The sequence below is a fragment of the Solanum stenotomum genome, unplaced genomic scaffold, assembly GCF_019186545.1.
Source record: "Solanum stenotomum isolate F172 unplaced genomic scaffold, ASM1918654v1 scaffold25031, whole genome shotgun sequence".
In the NCBI taxonomy this organism is placed as follows: domain Eukaryota; kingdom Viridiplantae; phylum Streptophyta; class Magnoliopsida; order Solanales; family Solanaceae; genus Solanum; species Solanum stenotomum.
In genome coordinates, this window is record NW_026028347.1 from 5,416 (window position 1) to 11,967 (window position 6,552).

Here is a 6,552-nt window from a genome sequence, read left to right on the forward strand (position 1 = left end):
TTTTTAAAAAAAATATAACACTAGTATATACGATTTAGGAAGAAAAGTATAGATTTATGTGAACTCGTTGATCCATCTAAATACGCCCCTTAACTCTTTTTAAGTGTAGAGAAACAAATGTGAGATGAATGGAATGAAGAATGAACCATGAAGAATCATTCTTAATGAATTTAAATAGCTAATCATTACAATATATCATAGTTTTTCTTTGAGTAGATAGTATATTATTAGTATTATTTATTGTAATTATTCCTTTTAATCTTTAGTAGACAATTAAAAGTTCTCAATTAAATATATTTTTTAACATACAAATATATTCGTTTGACTACAAAAAAAAGTAATTTACTCATCATGTTCACCATTTATGATAGTCAAATGGTTCATTTGTTTTCATGTAATACGTACTTCTCTCATTATATCAAATACAAATAACAAAAATTAATGATGTATATCATTCATAGATATATTAATTTGACTCACAAATTACATCACTTTAAGCATTTATATTCTTTTTCAACATGCTAGTTTAATCACTTTAATGACTAATAAATGTTTCTCATTAAGATAAACTCATCATTAAATTTAATTGCCCAAAAAAAACTTAGAAAAATAAAAAAACAACACCATTAATTTCAGGGAAAAATCTAATTAATAATATCTTGACTTTATGGGAAAAATCTAATTAATAATATCTTGACTTTATGGGAAAAATCTAATGAATTTTTTTTTTTAATTCAAAATTTATTATCTTTGACCATTTTCACATTTCCCCCCTATAAATAGATCTCTTAAGTTTTAAACTAAACCACACTATCATTTTCATTACACCATTTCACTTCACTTTTTCGATATGATTAGCGGTGATAACAACAACGGTATCACTGGAAAACGAAAGAGAACTGACCAAACTCCGATTCAGTTCTTTGTTCGTTCTTTACCTCAAGCAAAAACCCTGGTTGAGAAAATACCAACCACATTTCATCTGGAGACATGGAAAATCACAAATGAGATAATTTCAAAAATCTCCACGATTTTGAAAAGTGATTACATTTGTCATGCTTCGGATTTGAAGGATATGATAATGTTGATGAAAGAGTTTACATTTATGATTCTAAACGAAAATGCTGAAGAAGCACATAACCACATACAATTGTTTATTTCCTCGTCTGCTCCTGAAGATTTGGTAATGCTGTATACGTCTCAAGATATGGCTAAAAAATCAATTGCTGATAAATTTATTCGTAAATTTATCAATTCATTTAGTACATTGACTGAAGATGCTTCGGACGTATGTGTTCTTTTAGTATCAGAGCTTTGTAAACTTCTGAAAACCACTGTTGGGGTTGATGATGAGCTGTATCTGTTTTGCCAGAGTGGTCTCTGGCTTGTAATAGAGACGGATAAAGGGACTGTTTCTCGTTTTCTTATTATGATTCAGTTTTTTGTCCTGTTTCCGAATGGGAAAATATTTATTTTGTTAGCCTCTTCTACGGATCCAGTGGAATTCATTCACCATACAATCACACGTATTACAGGAATACCCATATTAGCGCAACGACTAATTTATCAGGGAAAGCAGCTCAGGTCAAACCAAACATTGGAAGATTGTGGGATTCTGCGCGATACAACTATAAAGCTTGTAATTGGTCAACTACCGAGCACAAATAATCCTCAGGCTTGGAAACAGAGGCGAATCTAGGATTTTTCGAATATGGGTGCAGCAAGAAAAATGTATTAAGTGGGAATTGATTGTCAGTCCTCAAAGTCAAAAGCTCAACATTTAACCATGTGGACCAACTAGACTTTTTATAGTACGGGTGCAAAAATATAATATTATACAAATGTTAAAAAATATATACATAAAATATCTAATTTTACGAGGAGACCACGGGTTCGGGTGCCCTATTTTTTGCACCTAAATTCACCACTGCTTGGAAACTCACCGATGACTTAGCTTCACTAGTCTTCGATATTTTGAGAAGTAATGATCCTTCAGCTCTTACACGCGGGCATCATATCATAAGGATGTTGAAGAAGTTTCTTATGATGAATCCAATGCATAATATTAATGAAGAATCCTCTCAACATTTTGAAATATTTATTTCTTCATCGGTGCCTGAAGCGTTAGTAATGCTTTATCTATCTCCAGATAAAGATAAGAAGCATGTTGCTGATGAATCCATTCATAGATTCATCGATTCGTTGATGAGTACTGATTTGCATATGAAGAGATACAGTGAATGTTCTCGATTGATATTAGTGTTTTGTAAGCTACTGAGAAGAGTTGTTGGGCTTGAGGATCCCTTGTATTTTGTCGGAGTACTTTAAGGGATATAGTAGAGGCTGTTGGGATTGCAAGGTGCAAGAAGAATGTTGCTAAAGAATTGTTAGCATTGAATGATGCTATTATGTTTGTTCGTGAGGTTGTAGTTGCAGATTTATCGCGTGAGTTAGAATTGAGTATGGGATCAGTTGAGTCTACGGGGTTATCACTGATGAGCATTGTGCGTGATTTTACTGAGTACATGTGCTTGGTGAGGACATTGCTGCAACAACCTTTCGTCTCTTTAAATGGTGAAGCAGTGCATGACAGAGATTACATTGAGAGCTTGCATCGTATTTTATCTGACTTGCATATCATGTTATATAATTTGCTAGATAAAATAGAGCCATGCTTAAGGAAATTGGAAGATAAGCTGAGATTGATCAATGATGACAGGCTTATCGTATCGTGGTGGTCTCAGTATCTTGTAATACTGAAAGAGTTAAACAACATTTCTATGTTGTTTAATAACTCGGAGGTCTTTTGGCAGAAGTTGAGTCAACGGAAACTTTCACTGAGCTGTCTAATCGGGATATATGCAATGAGTTTTGATGATTATCGGTGGATCATTGAGCACAAGGAGCTGGTAGTCAATTTCAAAGTACGGAGACATTTCACAATGAGGATGCTTGAAGAAGCTAGATCCGGAAACACGGAGGAGTCATATGAGATGCTCATCGATAGGTCCGACTTGATGGAGGCATCTTTTGAATATATTGTTGATAAGGATCCTGCTTTGCTGCGAGGCGATCTGTTATTGCAATTCAAACATGAAGAAGCTACTGGACCTGGTGTGTTGAGAGAGTGGTTCTTCTTGGTATGTCGAGAGATGTTCAATCCTCACAAAGCCCTCTTTGTTGCTTGTCCCAATGATCGAAGAAGGTTTTTCCCAAATTCAGGTAAGCTTTTATCGCCTTTATGCACAAATTTGCATCTAAAAAGAATTAACTTTAGTCATTAATATATATTTGTTATTGCAGCATCTAAAGTGGACCCATTGCACCTCGAGTATTTCACCTTCTGTGGTAGAATGATTGCATTGACATTAATGCATAAAATACAAATCGGAGTTGTATTTGACCGTGTTTTCTTCTTGCAATTGGCTGGAGAGGATATTTCATTGGAGGATATTCAAGATGCAGATCCCACCTTATACAGTAGTTGCAAGCAGATACTCGAGATGGATCCTGAGACGGTGGATCAAGATATACTTAGCTTGACCTTCGCTTATGATGTTGAAGAATTGGGGTCCAGAACAACAGTCGAGCTTCAGCCCAATGGGAAAGATGTTGTTGTGAACAGTAAGAATAGAAAGGAGTATGTTAATCTCCTTATTCAACATCGTTTTGTCACATCAATTGCTTCGCAGGTAGCTCATTTTTCTCAAGGTTTTTCTGATATAACTACCTCAAGTATCAAAACTTCCTTGTTTCGGAGTTTATATCTTGAAGATCTTGACAAAATGCTTGGTGGGAGTGGAACTGCTATTTCTGTCGAAGATTGGAAAGCACATACAGATTACAATGGATACGAAGAAAATAATCGTCAAATATCCTGGTTTTGGAAGGTAGTCATATATATATTGTCACAGTATTTACAACTTCACACTTTAACCCGCTCTTTCTAACACATTTATTTTCTTTTTTTCTTTGCGTGCAGATAGTTGAGGGTATGTCTGCTGAGAAGAAAAAGGCGCTTCTTTTCTTCTGGACTTCAATAAGGTATCTACCTCTATAGGGTTCTCGCGGTTTAGATTCTAGACTTTGCATCTCTAGAACTTCGGAGTCTTCTGAAAACTTCCCTTCTGCACAGACATGTTTCTACTTGTTGAGCGTTCCTTCTTATTGTAACAGTGTTGTGATGCAAGATCGAATCGACATGATCACCCAAGAACATATTGGTTGCAGCTTTGGTAACCTGTGATTGAACTTGCACAGATAGTCAGTTTATACTGTTGTACTCAAGTGTAGAATATGCTTTCCTGTATAAAACTCAGACTTTTTATATAGAAGCTATGAATGTCATTCAATTTTAATTTCACCAAGCTCCAATAATGTTTAAATTTTTTTCGTAGCACAGCTTCTTATGTAATAAAAGATTGATAACTGCATTTCCTTGTAATCATTAAAAAGGCAATTTGAACATGAGAAATTATGGGGAAAACAAGTTCATTGCCATTAAAAAGGCAATTTGAACATGATCAATGATGTATAGCATAAGTACTATTCTTATTGCTATCTAAATAGATTTTAGCGCTGAGAGAATTTTGTCCAACAACTGTGGGTTGCTTTGCACGTCTCTATTTTTATTCGATAGAGGTAAATTAGATGTCAGATGTGAAGGAAACAAGGCTAAATCTACACAGATATGTCGAAGTCGTACAGTTAGACTGAGAAGAGCTAGATGTGTTGATTGACAATGTTCTTAGCTCACTACAAGAAAATGTACTTTAAGCTACAAAAAACATTGTAGCTAAATATAAAAATTTTCGTAGCTAAACACTTTAGCTACATTATTTTGTTTTGTAGCATGCGTAGCAAGATGTAGCGTGGCTAATAGTTAGCTACAGACTTTACATGGTCCGTAACTAAGATTTTATACTTATAGCTACAAAATAAAATTGTTTATAGCTGCAATGGATACAAACTTCTGCCACGAAAAATATACTTATAGCAAATTATTTTATTCTTGTGCCACAACAAATAAAATTTGTATCTATCTTTATAAAGTAGCCATAAGGGGTTGTATTGTAGCAAAATATTCAATTTATTTGCCACAAATATTTAAACTTTGTGGCTAGTTCTATAACTGATCTCGTGGCAATAATACTTATATTTAGTTATGAATCAAAAAATTCATAGCTATAACTCAATGTATTTGCCACAAAAATTTTCATATTGTAACTAACAATTCATATATCTAGCCATGAAATATCAACGTTGAAGCTTAAGAAAAACTATTTGCTATAAAAATAATTTTTTTAGCCATGTTCTCTATACGTGGCAATTATAGGAGTATAGATATAGCTACAAATTTAAAATTTCATAACTAAAATTTCACACTTCATTGTCACAAGATATAAATTGTAGCTAAAAATTCTTCATTTTTTAACAAGATATTTTTGTGGCAATTATATATTCTTCACAAGATATTTTTGTGGAAATTATATATGTTTTTCAACCTAATAAAAAAAATTCATAGCTACAAATTCATACAATGTAGNACTATTTGCTATAAAAATAATTTTTTTAGCCATGTTCTCTATACGTGGCAATTATAGGAGTATAGATATAGCTACAAATTTAAAATTTCATAACTAAAATTTCACACTTCATTGTCACAAGATAAAAATTGTAGCTAAAAATTCTTCATTTTTTAACAAGATATTTTTGTGGCAATTATATATTCTTCACAAGATATTTTTGTGGAAATTATATATGTTTTTCAACCTAATAAAAAAAATTCATAGCTACAAATTCATACAATGTAGTTTCTATTTAACATGAAATTTATAGTAAAAATGTGCGAAATAAATTGAATTGTATAATAAATACAATACATGGGAAAAAAACTTAATAAAGATTCAACAATGTCATTCAAAATAGTGAAACATCATTTTATTCATACATATAAACATTCTTTTATAAGACATAATAGCTATTTTTGTCCCGTCAATTTTGATGCTCTCATCACTTCTTCATAAGCTGCAGAAACAGTTAAATATTACATAAGAAAATGACACAATAAATTATTTAATTTAATTATTAATATGATTTTAAAAAATAAATAAATCACATATTTACTAAATTAGTGATATGAAAAGCTATAAAAAAGAAACATTACTTACGTTTAGAGTATCATTTGATTGTCGACCTTGAGCTTCAATCATCATTTGAAATTTCTTTTACTACCTTTTACTCAACTCTTCTAATTTGTTATCAACTGACCACTTACGTATTTTCTAGAGGGAGAGAATATAAAATAGCCATCATAATTATAGCTAATTTCTATCTCATCCTGAGTGTCCATGCTTCCTACGAAATTATTAAACACGAGTTAGCTATATATATGATTTTGTAAATTTCTCTAATTGAAACAATAATAAAAATTTAATATTGCAGAAAGTTATATTACCCTGATAAACAAGTTCCTCAACATGTTGTTTGGGGAGATTTTCTTTTATCGACGTCATTTTAGAACTCTTACGAAGTTTCACATCATCATTATCA

At 32.1% G+C, this 6,552-nt stretch overlaps 1 pseudogene; it reads left to right on the plus strand.

Annotated features, from left to right (window-relative positions):
• The first annotated feature begins 850 nt into the window (after positions 1–850).
• LOC125851350 (E3 ubiquitin-protein ligase UPL5-like) lies at positions 851–4,246 on the plus strand (annotated as a pseudogene).
• Positions 4,247–6,552: the final 2,306 nt, after the last annotated feature.